The 18,059-nt window shown below is 21.8% G+C and overlaps 1 protein-coding gene across 1 annotated transcript in view; it reads left to right on the top strand.

The window, feature by feature from the left end:
• The first annotated feature begins 10,908 nt into the window (after positions 1 to 10,908).
• LOC114133040 (uncharacterized) overlaps positions 10,909 to 18,059 on the top strand; it is a 52,050-nt gene continuing 44,899 nt past the window's right edge. The window contains exon 1 of the mRNA XM_027998668.2: positions 10,909 to 11,113. The gene's annotated coding sequence lies outside the window, so the exon portion shown is untranslated. The remainder of the gene's footprint in view (positions 11,114 to 18,059) is intronic.

Raw genomic sequence — 18,059 nt, 5'->3', positions numbered from 1 at the left:
TAATCTTAATAATTATTCATTGTGTTATTCAAATAATTTAAAATATGTTTGAAAATGTAATGGTTTTTATTATCCGATGAACTATGGTTACATTTTTATATTTTTGTATAACATAATGAATAATTATTAAGATTATAAGCATAAAATGTATACAATATATTGCTATGTCAGACAAACTGATAAAATAAAATTTTATAAAAGTTTAAAAAAAAAAAAGGATACATCAATTTCTATAATTTTAAAATATTATGTAAAATGCGACTAACGATATTTGGTGGTATGAACGTACGATGCAATTAGGCGTTACAGACAATCACATTAAGATACTTATTTTTGAAAATGCTCACACTAAAATAAAATATGTAAATTTAATAATAAATAATTTATCGGATAGGATTATACAAAAGGATTATACAATATTCATTATATTATATAAATTTAGATTTAGTTTACCAGAAAGCTTTACCTAGTACATCGTTCGTGGTAATAACTCAACAATTATTAAATATACAAACAGTTTGTTTAATACTGAAAATGAATATTAATTATTAAACTAGAATTCACATATCTTGATAATTTTCAATTAATATATTTTAGTATAATATAATATTTGTAAAATTAATAAACATATTATAAACACGCTTATATGTATACATATATATACATAAGTAAATACATTAAAAATTATACTTTAGGAATACTAATTTCAATTCTACGAGATACATCAAAATAATGCACATCTTGTACATCAGATACAAATAAATAATACAACAGTCATCGTCTTAACTTATTCACCAGGCGTATTTTACAGATAATAAAATAAATAATGTAGTAATAGTGCATTTTAAATAACTCAATCCCATGATATCTTTGTTGGACATAAAATACGTATAAAATATAATTCAGACAAGAAAACTATAGCGAAATAACAAGATGTGTATCTTAAGAAACCTATTTGCACAATGCTGTAGGCATCGAAAAATTAAAAACGGGAACGAATAAAATTATAACGAATACAACTTATATAGATGGGACTTTTTAAATGTAAAATTGTATGCGTCTTTTAATTTTTATTGCACTTTTATTGATATAACTAATTGAATATAATTTAACTTTTATTTTTTTATAATAAGATAACAATAATGGAACTAAAACAAGTGTAAGGTACATATTAAAAATTAAATATATAATCTTTTAAGTTTAGATTTATTTTAATAAAACGTATACTTTAATAAGTTATAAAAATAAAAATAAAAGGGCTTCATAAATCATTTAAATGACCCAATTTAGCTTTTATAATATCTCACTTGCAGTATCGAATTTAATAGAGCCCCATTTAAATTGAGATTAAGACCTAAATTAAAGTAAAATAATATTTTATCCGATATTAAAAATATTTAAATTATTATAATAACATAAGATCTTATAAAACGTATACTTAAAAAAAAATAATAGGAAAGTTATTTTTCATATGTAGATGATTATTCAATTTTTTGTGGAATCGTTTTGTTAATAGTTGATAAGATAACTATTTTGAATTTTATAATGGTTTTTTTAAAGCCATTACATTAGACTATAAGAGTGTATGCCATACAAGTTCCTATGATATAAAAAAAAATATATTATTTGTGCATAAAAATAGTGTAACATAAGTACCATTTTAAAATTGTTTATAATAAATGACATCAAAAAACCATATTATTGTTTTTAATATGTTTAAAAAAATTTTAATTTAATTTAATTAAAAAAAATAGATTCTTATACATTTACTCTACAAAATTAAACAGTTAGTTATTTTAAAATAGTTTAAAATATGAACAATATACTAATTTATTTGCTGCAACTTAATACACATTTTTTACTATTTTGAATCGTAATAATTGTTTATATATATTTTTATTGAAAACATAATTTTTATTTCGGGTTTTGAGTAAGCAAAATATTTTATTGTGAATTCCAGAACATATATTTAATTTTAAAGAAATAGTTAATTAGTTATAACTTTAAATATTTTTAATTGAATAAATACTAGTTAATAATTTGAATTTTGGTTAATTAAAATAATTTGAAAAATATTTTGCATTAGGATAAGATATTAAAAATGTTTAATGTTATTAAAAATAATAACGATAAAAAATATATATTTTGTTATAACGAAAAGTGAATAACGTTACTACTTAAAATAAAACATAATACGTGTACATACTTTTAATTGAATCACCTTATTGTATAGACAATAATTATTTACATTAAATGTTTACAGTATATAATATAATATTGCTTATAAAATTCTTAATATAGTTAACATGATAACTATTTTTCCAATTTATTTTATTTTAATTTTTGGGGTAAAATATTACTAACATGATTTATATTATTATAAATCAATATAATACATACATCTATAAAAATGATATGATACAGTATATAATTTGTTTTTTCTAAAATATGTTATATATATTCATTTATAATAATTTTATTTTTCATTAATATAAATATTATATTTTTTTTTGGCATAATTTTCGACCTTAAACAAATGAATTTAATCATAATAAACTTAATCGACCCATTCATGTAGTTTATACTAACTATACTAATCTAATATTTTAAAGCTGGCGCACTGGATAGGCAATTTTGCTACTTATGTGAATATATTAAAATAAGTAAATATTAATTAGTTTGTTTATTATAGAATCACGTAACAAGCACTGTGTATACATTATAAAATACACAACATAATACTTAAAGACGTACAAAATAAATTTTAAATAATGCTATTAACAATTTATAAAAGATAATATTTAATTAAAAATATGAGTATTAATATCAACTATATATTCTTATTTCAATGTAAATACGGTAGGTATTTAGGAAAATTATTATTTAACATAATATAAGATAAAATAATATAACTAATCAAAATAATAATTATGGTTTTAACGTGCATTAATTATAAATGTTTAAGTAGTTATTGGCCTGACTCAATTTTAAGATATTTGATGGTTAATACTTCAAATTACGTAAATTTATCACGTGTTTTTAAATTTTAATTATATTTCACATATAAAATTAAATTAGATTTTTATCAAAAAAATATTAATATAAATATAATTTCTATTCTATTCTATTTTATTTTTATAAACCAACATCACAATTGTTATCGTAAAAAAATATCTTTTCTATATTAAAATGATTACGGTATAATAATATATAACCACCATTTTTTTTCTAAAAACCAACACATTATTATGTATGCAAAAACATGCATAAGTAAACATTCTCTGTTTTTTTTTCAAATGAGGATTATTGTGAAAATGAAAAATTAACAAATACACGAGCAACCCAAAACAAACATAAAAAGGTAAAATATATGTAAAAATCGTACTTACTTAATTATGAAAACATTCAGTTAAATAAATGTCTGAAATAGATAATTTCTCCAATACAAAACACTAAAATACTAATAAAATAAAATATTAAAACGTAAATTGTAATATTTATTTAATAATCGGGTTAATCATTGTTATGATATTCTTACTGATAAGCAATTGTACAATATAATAATTTAATCAAGTCTTTTATTTTTTTATTTTATATTCAAATAACAATTTAGTGTATATATGATTATTACTGAAAGTAATAAATTGATGTGATATTAAAATAGTAAATACATAAAATAATAATTATACATTATCTAAATAGTAATATAATTCTTACTGATTTTATATTTTAAATTAATATACAGAAGTCATATTTATAAACTAGTTTATGTTATAAATTTAAATTGCTTAAATTTCCCCCCAAAGTGTTAAAGATAGAACCATAAAAATTTATATGAACTCAAATGTATTTACTGTTAAAGTAATAATTTTTGATATCATCTTTCGATATCTTTATTAGATCATATTCTAAGAAATAAGGCAATCAATAAAAAGGAATATATATATTACAGTTTTTATATTAGATTAGATTTTCTTTTCTTCTTTTTTTTTTTTTTTTTTAAATGGTTTTCGGGATTGAAAAGAATAACCTATAAAATGATGGCCTTAGGTAGTGTATTGTTCAAAACTACAAGTATAGTGCAATAAACAAAATATACCATGTTAATATTTAAGTTGAAAAATTATATTCTTCACAATTTCTATGTAAATATTTACTGAGCAACAATGTAAAATATTATCAGATCAATAAATATAAAATTAATATTCAAACATTTATTGTATTCTCTAAGAGACAAGGTATGTGAAGTATGTCTCACACTATTTAATGTTTATACTTATATATTCCCACATACCAACTGACAACATTCTATCAATATTATTACACCCACCTTTATTAATATATTATCATAATGTAGTTGAACCTATAAATATTAACATAAACATTAACATATTTTAAGTTGAAAATTGAAAATATTTAAACATGCGTTAAAAAGGTATAATGCAAAAATAAATAAAACAACAATCTGATAAATGAAACTTATCAAGAGTGATAAATATTAAAAAAAAATACTGACAAGAGAATCATGAGGAGACTCCACAAGAAATACGGTTCATATCTGAGGTGTTGTGATTTGCAGTAACCCCTGAACAATGTTTTTATCATATCGATTCATGCATGGTGTATAAAAAACCATGTTACAAGCAAAAAAATGTTTTAAATAATCAATATGAATTTAAACATGTTTCAAACAAAACATACTAAAATATAACTTAAGAATGCAAATTCTGTTTATACTTCATATCTAATTACTATAATTTTTAAACATGAAATAGTTTAAATTGATAAATATGTTAATTAAATTGAATCTTTAATTTATTATTATTATTTTATTTGTTAAAATATACTTATTTAAATTGCAATTAATTAAAAAAAAAATTGTTTATAGGTAAGTATTATACTTTATTTATTTTAAACATTGTGACTTTTGGTTATAAAATAATTGTATTTATATTTATGTAAAAAATATAGTACTTCAAAGACACTTCAAGATTCATTTCAAATCAAGGGATTTTCTATATTTATTTTTTTTTTTAATAAATGTCACAAAAGTAATATATTATTTATGAAACAGACAAAACACTTTATTCTACATCTGAAGAAATAAAATTCAAAAAATATATATATTTATTAATATAAGTACAGTGGTTCATACTATATAATATAATATAGATTTTGTGTATAAATATAAAAATGCATGTTTGATAAATATTATTGTAAATTTAATATTTGAAACATTATGAAATATAACTTATTTTGAAAAGTAATGCTTTGTGATTGTCAACAAAAAATAAAAAGTTGTTAAATTTCTAAAATGTATTACTTGTTACTAGGGAATTGATTTAAAAGCATAATAATTAAATAAAAATGCACACTATTGTTTTAAAATAGCAAAAAAGAGGCATATTTGTTTTTAAAAAAAGCAAAAAAAAAGCATGAATAAAAATTAACACGCACTAGGTGAGTTATAAAAATGAATAAACAAAATTGAAATATTAAAATTAAAAAAAGAATTATCTACCATGTATCTCCCTAGATTTTCATTAGTGAAAATGACTCTATTGTTCGACAGAATATTTTTATACGTAGAAAACGAACGCTCTACATCCACTTAAGTAAACGGTGCATACTTCATACAAGAAGTTTCAAATTACTACACTAAACCTTAAATTTTGAAATAGTTGATATCCATGTTATAGGCTTACTGACCGTACCATTACTGCAGACTAAAATGTATATTGTATATCGATAATCTACACGTTTAATACAAAAACAAGCAGATAACAAAAACAATAATAATCCAATATTCGAATTTTAGGTTTTTACATTTCTTATTAATTATATTTTTTTTATTACAATACTATTAGCATAATAAACATATTATAAAAAAGTATTTACACAAAAAAAATCAAAAATAAATTGGTTTATTTGGAATAAGAGTGACGTGAAACGAATTTCTGTATAAAAATCAGATTTTTATCTCATATATAAAAAAGAAGCATATATTTTAATATTCAAGCCTTACTTATTACTGTATATCTTATGTGTAGCAGGATATCACAGTAATTAAAAAATCTATAGCTTTGTATTTATTTTAAATTAACAACAAATAGATGCACATGATTAAAAATTTAAAAAAAAAATAATAGCAACAACTTAGACCGAGAATTTATTTATATCATTTTTAATTCAGTTAAATTTAAATTTCGACAATGCATATTGTCATATATATATATATATATATATATATATATATACATGGTTTTAATACTATTATGAAATATTCTTATCTAAAAAATTAGGATAGTTGCGATAACAAACATTCTTATTTTCCTACAATACTTTAAGTTTTCCACACCATTACTTATGTTTAATTAAATCATTTTCAAATTTATGGTTAGTAGTAAGTATGATCTATTAAAAAAAAAAAAAAATCAGCACAATGTAGCAAAAAATTTTTATTTTAATTAGCTACAAAATATAATAACTATCAAACACTTGGTAACAAATGTGCACTCTGCAATGAAAACCAATCGTTGAACTACAAAGAATGTAAAGTATAATGCATACAGTGAAATTAAACATCATTGAAATACTTCAACAAATAAGCAAAACACCTATGGTAATAAAGAAAATAATATGAATAATAATAACTTAATAAACTCCAAGTGTCAAGTTCCGAGTTCATAACAACAAAGATAATTCTATTTGAAAAATAACTCATCAATATTTTAAAATAAAATCAATACCCATACCGTTGTAAGAACCAGATAAAATTTTGTGCAAAACCGGCAAAGAAAAAGTATAACTCTTTCCTTTATTCCTATCCAAAAATATCCAACCTTATAACGATATTAATGAAATTATATTTTCAAAATATGTTGAAAACTCCCTTTTTCCCCATTGCTAGTTTATTTATTTTCTAAATATTTATATTTTATGGATTAGATTAAATTACGGCTGAAATAGTTCGCTAATTACCAAAAAAATCTTAACTCGTCTTGATTTTGAACATAATTAAATTCTATCGTGGTTCTTATACTCCCCTATTCAACGTATATCATATAATATAATATTATATAATCACATATCTCCATCATATAATATATACCGTCCTATAGGGTTCCTGCCTATCTTTACTAAGCCATGCTAAAAATAGCGTTAAGGAGTGTTTTACAGTTAATAAATTAAATTATCTATAATTATAAATTACATTATTTAATATCTAATTTGATTATAAAAATAGGCATACAAAAAATACACGAATTTCATCGTATAATAAATTATAAACTGGCGCTTAATGTCGTTGTTTATTTGAAAAAAAAAACAGTTCAGCTATTCTATTAAACGTCACCCAGACCTTTGACTAGATATAGCACTCAATGTAAACTAAAGAAAAACCTTATTTGTCTTATGTCAAATCTTACCGTGATTACGTCACTAGAGTAAACACTGAAATGTTATCATTGACTCCTAATTTAGCGGATATCCCTCGAGATGATATGTTTTTTCACTTCTATTTAATTTATACACCACAGACAAATCAAATACTTCTCGTACTTTAGAGCTACCAAACTTCACGTTCCAGAATTTTCTGACAATATTTTATTTTGTAATCTACAAAAAGATCCAACTAGTACTTAACTTTATATATTTAAAACCATTTAAATAGTATGTCATCTTAGTATTAAAAATATCATATTACACGCTAAAGCTAAATCATTTCACTAAACATTTACTTTTTAAAACAAAATATCTTTAATCCTTCCGATTTCACAGTACAATAATATTGTACCAATAGTCCCCAGTACCCATTATATTAATTTAACTCTCAACAAAAGTCTAGCCTGGCAGATGACGATAAATGCATACATATTATATTATATTTAAAAAGAAAGACTCATTACTAACTATTAGGAAAGTACTCAACAATTTATCTCAATTTAAAATTATTAATTTACAAACCTTGAATCATGTCCATTTAAGCGTATGGCATCCAATCATGCGTTGTATCTAAGCAATCAAATATTTAAAAAAAAAAGTAAAACATTCCACAACACTTCGTATGGTGTCGAAAACCTCATTTTAAACGTGGACTTACATTTAAAGACCATCTTGAAATACCTTAAAATATGTATAAACTTCTTCGCTACCGACTGGTAAATCATTCAAGTCCCTTAATCTTCTATCTAAACTTAGACCTGTGGTAACAGACCAAGAAGGCTTAAGCGAAAATAGTGTAGAGCCCTAAATTTGAATTAACAACCCAAATCAAAAAATAAATTTTCAATATTGAGAGATTTCTTTTTATCATTGTATTCATTATTTATACTTAATATAAAAAAATTATAATTTGTATTTTACAAAAAAAGAAAAATAAGCTTATAACAAAACTTAGATTAGATTATTTTTAATAATTCTACTATGAACTGTACACATATTATAATATACAAATTTAAAATTTTATTTTATTTTGAATATTCATTAACTGAATACAGCTGTACATAATATTGTTTATATAAAATGTACATTGTGTATGTATATTATATATATAGAACTAATTATCTAAATATTAACCTTTTTTTGTAAATACTTGAAATTTAATTGTTTATACGTTAGTTTAAATAGAAACATAATAATTGTTCATACTTTCCAAAAATGTGTACAATAAAAATTGTGAGATTATAATGTATGTATGCCTTGAATAGCATAATAGTGTTGTATTTTTAGTAAAGTATACATTTCTTGAAATTCTCAATAGACCATGGAAAATAAATACTCATAAAATTCCCTTTGCATTACCCTTTACACGTGTGTTATTTATTTTTCAATAAATTGCTTTTTTTCTTTCCTTAGGATTTAAATTATTAAAATTTTAGTATTTTCCTTTAATAATATACTGTATATATAGTTTTATATAAATTTATTTATTTTTACTATACTAAAAATTGTTTATACATAAGAAAATAATTATTCAAATGGGCTTATTTTACTATATAGTGATGATTTCTATAATAATACTTTAACTTGAAAGTATAATTAAGGAAAGTTTATATAATAATTAGGTATCCAAATACATGATTTGAACACAGTTTTAAGTATGATAGTTTCCTAAGTATATTATATTAAGTTTAAGTTTAAATATATTTTAAACCTATTTTTAATGATATAAAAAAATTATCCTGTATGTATATTTTTGTAAAAACCTTATTCGCTTAAAGTGGCGAAGAAAACAAATTAAACTAGAATATTTTATGATAAATTAAACAAATAGTGTAAGCAATTTCAATTTATTATGAAACTCGAGAAACATTTTTATAGCTGAGGTTTTAAAAAAAATACTTAAAATGAAATAACTTTTTTTTAAATATAAAAGTTGATGTTACATATGACTTGTGAAAATTCTAATCAATTAAAAAATCTAGATCACATGCAATAATTAAGTTTTAGCTCCAAATAGTTATATGGTGAACATTTCGTGGTTACGCAACAATAAGTAATTAAAATTGGTACTAACACGGGAGCACTTATTAACTACTATGAAATGTGTTAAAACTATTACTTTTTTTTTAATTCTTCAATTTTCACTTTACTAAATAATAAAACAAAACAGCCTGTTTAGAACCCACAAAAATCGATATGTTTGTGTTATCTCTTAATAACAAAGAAATAAAACTGAAAGAATATTTAAATAGTCATCAATAATAGCGATGTCGAGGGGTGAAAATAAAAATACTCAAATGTTCTCAATTCTAGTGTCATGAAATTAATGTCAAAAATAAACATACAATTCACTCTTGTGAAATCGTAAGTATTAATTCAACGCATTCATTTTGTACCTATATTTCGTTATTTTACAGAGTACTAAAGTAGACTACTCTAAATCTACTCTAATTTTCTATAACCAATTGTATCTTTTCTCATTCTGTAAACAACTGTTTAAACATTCTCATATCAGTCATAAAGACGCTTTTGTATAGTTTCTAGTTGAAAGCATTATATTTATACTACAACACCGGCATAAGCAATTTATATTTATTATCTATTTGTATTTCATGATACCATACATATTAGGTGACAGATTCTCGCCATACGTTATTCAATCATAATATACTTTCTAAGATATAAAAGCAGAAAATATCAAATATCAAACGTACAAGAGTATTTCAAAAAGTTAAGACGACAAAAAACATCAGAGTTTTAGAAAAAAATAAATTCAAAAATTTATGACGAGCATTTTTAAACCATAAATCACAATACATTTTAGTTATAAATGATAAATTTAATAGAGAAATAATTACTAAGTATTTTCGAATAATAAAATACGGAAGATATTAAGAAATTCATGACAAATTCAATTATTAATTTAAAGTGGGAGTATTTTTATGAGTCATTTTTTTTTAAGTATAGTATCTAAAAAAATGAAATTATTATTATTTTCCAATAATGAAGTATTATGTATGATCATAATATTTAAGGGAATGTAATAATATAAAAAAAAAAAAAAAACATAAAATTTTCTGATTTTAACGAAAGTATAATTATTATAATCAAAATTATGGTTTATCAAATTCTAATTGTTTTAGATGAGAAAATAGTGTTCAAAAGCCCAAAAATAGCTTAAATCATAAAATTCGTAGCTTATCATGATATTTTAATTTTAATTTTTTATTTTTTTTTAGAAAATACTTAGCATCGATGAAATTAAATTATGACCACTAAAAACACATATTCTGAATCAATATAGTTATATTACTGTGAAATTGAATTGAAAGAAAATTATATAAGTATGAGTGGTTGCTGGCTGTTCCATGTTTCCGTGTGGGGAGTTTGACGAGTGCGCATTGGTAATTTTATTCTGTTCCGCCCCGTTTATCCAATATCAACGACCAACATTTGCAATTTTAGTCAGTATTATATGGGCTCGCTGACGAGCGACGTCTGTTGTAATATGTGAACTTTTTTCCTTAGATCGCGCAGTTTGTAAACGTAAAAGTATAGTTCGTAAACCATACGTTGTTACACGTTTAATATAAATGTTGAGAATTATTATAGGTGTTAATTATTTATCATTTTCTTCTATCTATAGGGTACAATACAAATTACAAAACTTGTAAGTAAAATAATTATTTTCTATTTTTAAATTGTACACACTAAATTTTAAATATATAACACCCATTGAAACAATAAATCATACCTCAATATAAATCTACAAAAATTACATTGTATTACTTTGAAATACGTTGATTGCTTTTTTAACACTTAATGAAATTTTCATTAACTTATAAATAAATAAAATAAATAATTGAACTCCTTAAAGTAAATTTCAACAATACTCTTATAAAATTCTTACCTAAAACTTTAAAATATTTCATATTGAAAAATAATAACCGTTATTTATATCTTTTTAAACGTTTTCATCTAGTCTACATTATTTTATAAATTTGACAATTTGTTTTAACTAGATTATTTGGATTAACAGAATAAAATAAGTAAGTGCAACTTAATAGATGATAATAATTGAGCTATATTTTTTTAAACCTAATATAAAAATGTATAGTTTGATTTCATTAGATGTTGACCAATCTATTAACAAAATTGTGCAAATTAAAAACATCTATAAAACCTGAACATTCGATTATTTTAATAATCAAAATAAAAACAGTAATTTAATATAATGTATACATGACAATAAGTAATAATAAGAAAAGCAATGAATAAATGACTTTATACACGTACGTTTGAATTGATATATCAACTACTGCATAATAAATCTATCAATATAATACGTTATGTAAAACAATATACTTTAATAGACAAAAACCATGAATATAGAATCCAGAGTTAAAAATGCCTCTTAACATATTCTAAATCCGACATGAAATTAAGCTTATAATTGTTTTTGTTATTTAAATGATTTATATTGTAAATACTAAATAGTCACACATTATACAATTCACTATTATGTAACTTCTTAATGTTTTATTATAAATTATGTATTTATGACTGTAAATACAAATGAGACACGTTTTAGTATTTTCCCTATAAGAATGAACTTAAGTAATTTTTGTAACTGCAAATTACAATTTATAGGTATTTTATTTGTTATAAATATACGACCTAATAAATTACCATTAAAAGTCTTATCTGGAAAGATCCATTCTTTTCATGTATTATAATAACTATTTAAACAACATTTAAATAATTCAACAAACTCGCTTTTAATTAAATTAGGTAACAATGTTTTAAACTAGAAACTGTTAACCAAAAAATATAAATTTAAGTGTTTGTAATTATGTTAAGTAAGTTTGAATGTAACAAAAGAACTTAAAACAATATGTTTAGCTAACCTTTTTTGTTTTATTTATGCAAACTATAATAATGTATAATTATTTGTATAAAATAATTTATATTAATTTAACTTAGTTACATAGATATAATAAGATAAATTGTAAGAACACAATTACAAGCATTTAATTAGTAAATCTATACTGTTTAATTAAAAGGGTTAATAAATCTTGTGACAAATTTAATTTTGTTATATTCTAATTAAATTATATAAAAGTAATAAAACTTCTTCAATTATACGATTTACGGTTTCGAGTATCATTTCTAAAATAGTTTGTATTATAAGCCTATTTAGGTAAGACTGTGAACTTAAAAGTGTAGAATTTCATTTGGTTGATTCAGAACTTCTATGACAACTTGTATAGAGCAACGCATCTTAATTAGTAGATTTACTTCTACGTCTATTTTACCACGAATTGTCTCTTAAGATAATTTAAAATACGTATTATTACAAAAATATAATGCAAAGAGAGTTTTTTGACATAGATAATCAATATTCAACAAAATGTATTAAAATTAATATAGAGAACTCAATTAAATTATATATTAATATAATATTTAAGAAAACATACCAATCAAATATTATCAATTTGAAAATAGAAGTTAATATTAATTTATTAAACTAACCAAACTATTAAATTAAATCTTTTTTTTCGACTAATTTGTTTAATTTTTTATTTAAATAAAGTAAAATAAACTAAATAATTTGTTTTACAATCTTAGTTAACGTTTGATACATGTTAATCAAAAATAAAAACCATACAGAGTACAAAAACGTCTTTAATTTAATCAAAAACTGATTCTGGGTTGAGCTTGGTTGCTACGGTGTTTATTTGTCTATTTAACAATTTTAAACTACTTACCAAAACAGTAAATGATTAATTAATATTCTTAAAATGTGTTGAAAATAATTAGATATTTATAAGTAATATTAAATTAATATCCAAGTAAATAACTAATACAACAATAATTTATAAACCATATACAATATACATCTTTAAATATATATAATACTAAGAAAAAATTACAAAAATGTCAAATTTAAAACAGTCACAAAATAACTAAAATCAGTTTTACTATAGAATATGTAATAAACTATAAACTGTGCTACTTAAAAAAAAGATTTTAGAGTAAAATAAAGTAAATTACTGTAACTTGACTATGAATTAGTAACTATTTTTTTATATTTTTTTAACTATGAATTATTTTATTTTTTTAATTGTGTCATTATTATTTTAATTGCACTCAACTCTTTCTACTTATATAGTTATATATCTCACTTTAAATATATAATATAAATAAATCATACTAGTGAGTTTAAAAATGTTTTTAGTGTCGTATGTAACAATCCTTAATTACCAAATTATCAAGTCTTTTTTCTTTAATACATAAAAAAAAAAATATTAATATTTTTAATTAATAATCCTAAAAATATAAATTATTTTTAGTTTATCTGCTACATATGTCCAAATAAATAGTGAACCACTCAATCGTACTCTGTTTTCCAATAAAAATAACATATAGGTTTATGTAAAACTGTCGAAACCAATAAAACCTAAAAACCGAATTACCGGAGCCTATCTTTAAAAATAATAAAATGCATTTACTTATTTTACATAAGGTATTTTTAGAATACTTTTTTACAAATGGTTGTTAGTTTTTCTTCTAAAAAAGTGTTTTTTTTTTTTTTATTTTGCCTAATGGACACTTCAATGAATACAACACATAGGTACTTAAGAACAAACGCCAAAACCTAAAATAATATTTTTTAAGTATTAAGTATTTTTACAATTTGTTTACAAATTTACGACTAACAACGACTTTGTTGTGTGTTATTTTTAAAATAAAGAAGTCTCGTAAAATGCATTTAAAATGTCGCCATTCCATTTTAAGTAACAGACGTACATTTTATTTCATTGGCAGTGTTATCAAAGTGTCTATCTTAAACCTTTATATCTTAAAGATTCATTAATGGTTTCTACGGAATACTTCAAATCGAAGAGATAGTTCATTCGATATTACGCAAAAAAAAATGAACTGATTTTATCTCATTTATTTTTTTCCTTCAATACAATAGTATTAAACCCTAATGATAGAAAAAAAAGAGGGAAAAATACGTTTGAAAAAATAAACGTTTAATACAAAAATCGTAGTACAATAACTGTATTAATGATATTTTTATGGTAATTATATTAATTCCATAAATGCATATATTTATAAACAGAAAAAATTTAATTAATGTTCTAATGAACCAATTATTTTCAACATATAAGAATAATCAAATCATAAAAATATTATATTTTTAATTAATAATCCTAAAAATATAAATTATTTTTAGTTTATCTGCTACATATGTCCAAATAAATAGTGAACCACTCAATCGTACTCTGTTTTCCAATAAAAATAACATATAGGTTTATGTAAAACTGTCGAAACCAATAAAACCTAAAAACCGAATTACCGGAGCCTATCTTTAAAAATAATAAAATGCATTTACTTATTTTACATAAGGTATTTTTAGAATACTTTTTTACAAATGGTTGTTAGTTTTTCTTCTAAAAAAGTGTTTTTTTTTTTTTTATTTTGCCTAATGGACACTTCAATGAATACAACACATAGGTACTTAAGAACAAACGCCAAAACCTAAAATAATATTTTTTAAGTATTAAGTATTTTTACAATTTGTTTACAAATTTACGACTAACAACGACTTTGTTGTGTGTTATTTTTAAAATAAAGAAGTCTCGTAAAATGCATTTAAAATGTCGCCATTCCATTTTAAGTAACAGACGTACATTTTATTTCATTGGCAGTGTTATCAAAGTGTCTATCTTAAACCTTTATATCTTAAAGATTCATTAATGGTTTCTACGGAATACTTCAAATCGAAGAGATAGTTCATTCGATATTACGCAAAAAAAAATGAACTGATTTTATCTCATTTATTTTTTTCCTTCAATACAATAGTATTAAACCCTAATGATAGAAAAAAAAGAGGGAAAAATACGTTTGAAAAAATAAACGTTTAATACAAAAATCGTAGTACAATAACTGTATTAATGATATTTTTATGGTAATTATATTAATTCCATAAATGCATATATTTATAAACAGAAAAAATTTAATTAATGTTCTAATGAACCAATTATTTTCAACATATAAGAATAATCAAATCATAAAAATATTATATATTTATAATTTTTTTAAATATGCTATTTTGATTTTATTCAATCATTTTTATAATATTAATCTTTAAATCATGTAGTAAATGTAACTATAATAGTTGTACGATTTAAGAACGATGTATGTGTAAAGACAACATATTGCATGCGATAGGATTCTAATAAATCGTGTGAAGACAACGACAACAAAACTATGGTCATAATAAAAAAAAATCAATAGTTTCAATTTGTCTTGGACGTTCTAATAATATAGTATATTATACTACCTATAATAATACTTTATTGTATATTGACCATTTATATATAATTTTATTTCTATTAAAATACCCGAATAAAAACAAATTTTATAATAAGCCTATAATAATTCAAATATTTCAAATCATCAAATCGTTATATGATTATATTATCAGAAGTACAATCCAGTTTTTAAGTTCTTTAATAAATTATACGTTTCAATGAACCACTTGAGAAAATTAACTATCATTGGAAGTTATTGTTATCTCCAGAATAACTGTTTTGTTATCTTAGAATTGGAAACAATAAAATATTTATATTATTTTATAATTAAATATTTGTAAAAGGCATATTTATAATGTAACGTATAAAATCTGTAAATACAATGATAATGTATACAATGTGAGATCAAGCTGAGTAAAAAAATGCTTTTGGAAATAAAATACAACAGGTATGAATATTTAAATTGCAGGTTATATATCAATTTTTATCTGACAAATCTGCAAGTGTAACTACTTTATATATTTAAACCATTTTAATATTAAACAATTAAATATTATAATCAAAACGCAATTACTAAATCTACTCTTATAACTACTGCTAACTGCAACTTGTAACATATAACTGGAATTTTGTGCCATTAATTTGGAACATTATGCATAATACACTAATGCGTGTTGCATGATAGAGTCCTGAGAGAAGTAGTAATTCCCTATAATTAGTAATTTGCCATTATAACATATAAATCATTGTTAATTGATTACCACTGATCAGGGACTCGTGACTATTTAAAAATCATTTAGTACGAAATAGCTATTTGAATAAATTCAAAAAGTTTATAAGAAATACATGTAATAATTAAATTATTACCAATATTAGGAAAATTTGAAAACAATTAAAAATGTTATGTTTTTAGTTTTAGAAATTGTTTATCGTCGTTTTATATTTCCACATGACAAGATATGTTTAATTTAAAATGAAAACAAAAATTTAAAATACTAATTGATCAGGTAATAATAAATTATAATACTTCAAAAAATATACAAAATAAAAGTTACCTATATTATGTAGTGAAGTTTACATAATATAAGCAACTATGAGTAATTATAGTGGTATATACATAACCTGTAGTTTTTTTTTGCCTTGATTACACAAAAACGGTTTTAATTGGAAAGTTATAAGTTGAATATTTCTTCAACTAAATAATTAATAAGTACTTGCTACATTTTTACTTATTGAATATGAATTTTGTTTTGTTATACACACTATTTTGTAAAAATGAATAAATAAAATCGTTTATTATTGACAGTGTGAGGCAAAAGTTAAATCCACCCGTTATCGATTTTAATACTGTGGTATATATAAAGGTTTGTTATTTTTACTCAGTATAACTAATAAGCAAGTGGCCGCAAAATTAAATTACTAACAACGTTCATATTATACTAGTAACCTACCATCGTAACTTGATGAATGATCATCATGACCATGTAATACATCAAATTTCGAACACTTTTAATTTAACCGATCTCTCTAAGCTCAGATATATATATATTTTTTTTTAAGAAAATTGAACATTAATTCGTATAATTAATCAAAAAAAAAAAATTAAGTAATGTTATTTATTTAAGCATTTCAGAACTATTTTAATTATTATTTTAACCGTAATCCTGCATTAAATATTAGTTTAGTATTTTTGTATAAAACATAAGAAAAACGATTTTAACATTACATAATAATATGTAAAACTCTAAGTTTTTCAAGTTACTCTTAAGTCACACTTTATATCTTTACTTCTCATAATATTAGAAAACTTCACAATTATAAGTAATTTGTCTTTGATATTTCGACAATGTACAATTACCTACGTTTCTCTATACAATTTGTTTTTATAATAAAATGATATGTTCTTATTCGGCATCAATAATTTTGATTAAAACATAATCCGATAATAATAATTACATATTTGGAATATCTTTATTTAATTTAAATGGTGTTTCCAAAATTTAACATCTCATAGAATAAATTAATAGTGATACCCACGTATATTATATTATATTAATTTCTTAAAACAAACTATACATAAAAACAAACGATGAACTTTTAAATCAGCTAAAGTTTTAGTTCGATGAACTAAAAACGTATACGACTTATATTATAATAAAGTAAATTAATTTTATAAACTATATAGACAAATTCTGAGTCAACACTAGACAGTCAAAATACTTGACAAATCGATATGTTTCATAAGTCATTTTATATGTAAAATATTTTCCACATTGCTTTACCACCTAATAA

Source organism: Aphis gossypii, chromosome 2, assembly GCF_020184175.1.
Source record: "Aphis gossypii isolate Hap1 chromosome 2, ASM2018417v2, whole genome shotgun sequence".
NCBI classification, from domain to species: domain Eukaryota; kingdom Metazoa; phylum Arthropoda; class Insecta; order Hemiptera; family Aphididae; genus Aphis; species Aphis gossypii.
Note: the sequence above shows the minus strand (reverse complement) of the source record. Positions and strands in the feature narration are given on the sequence as shown.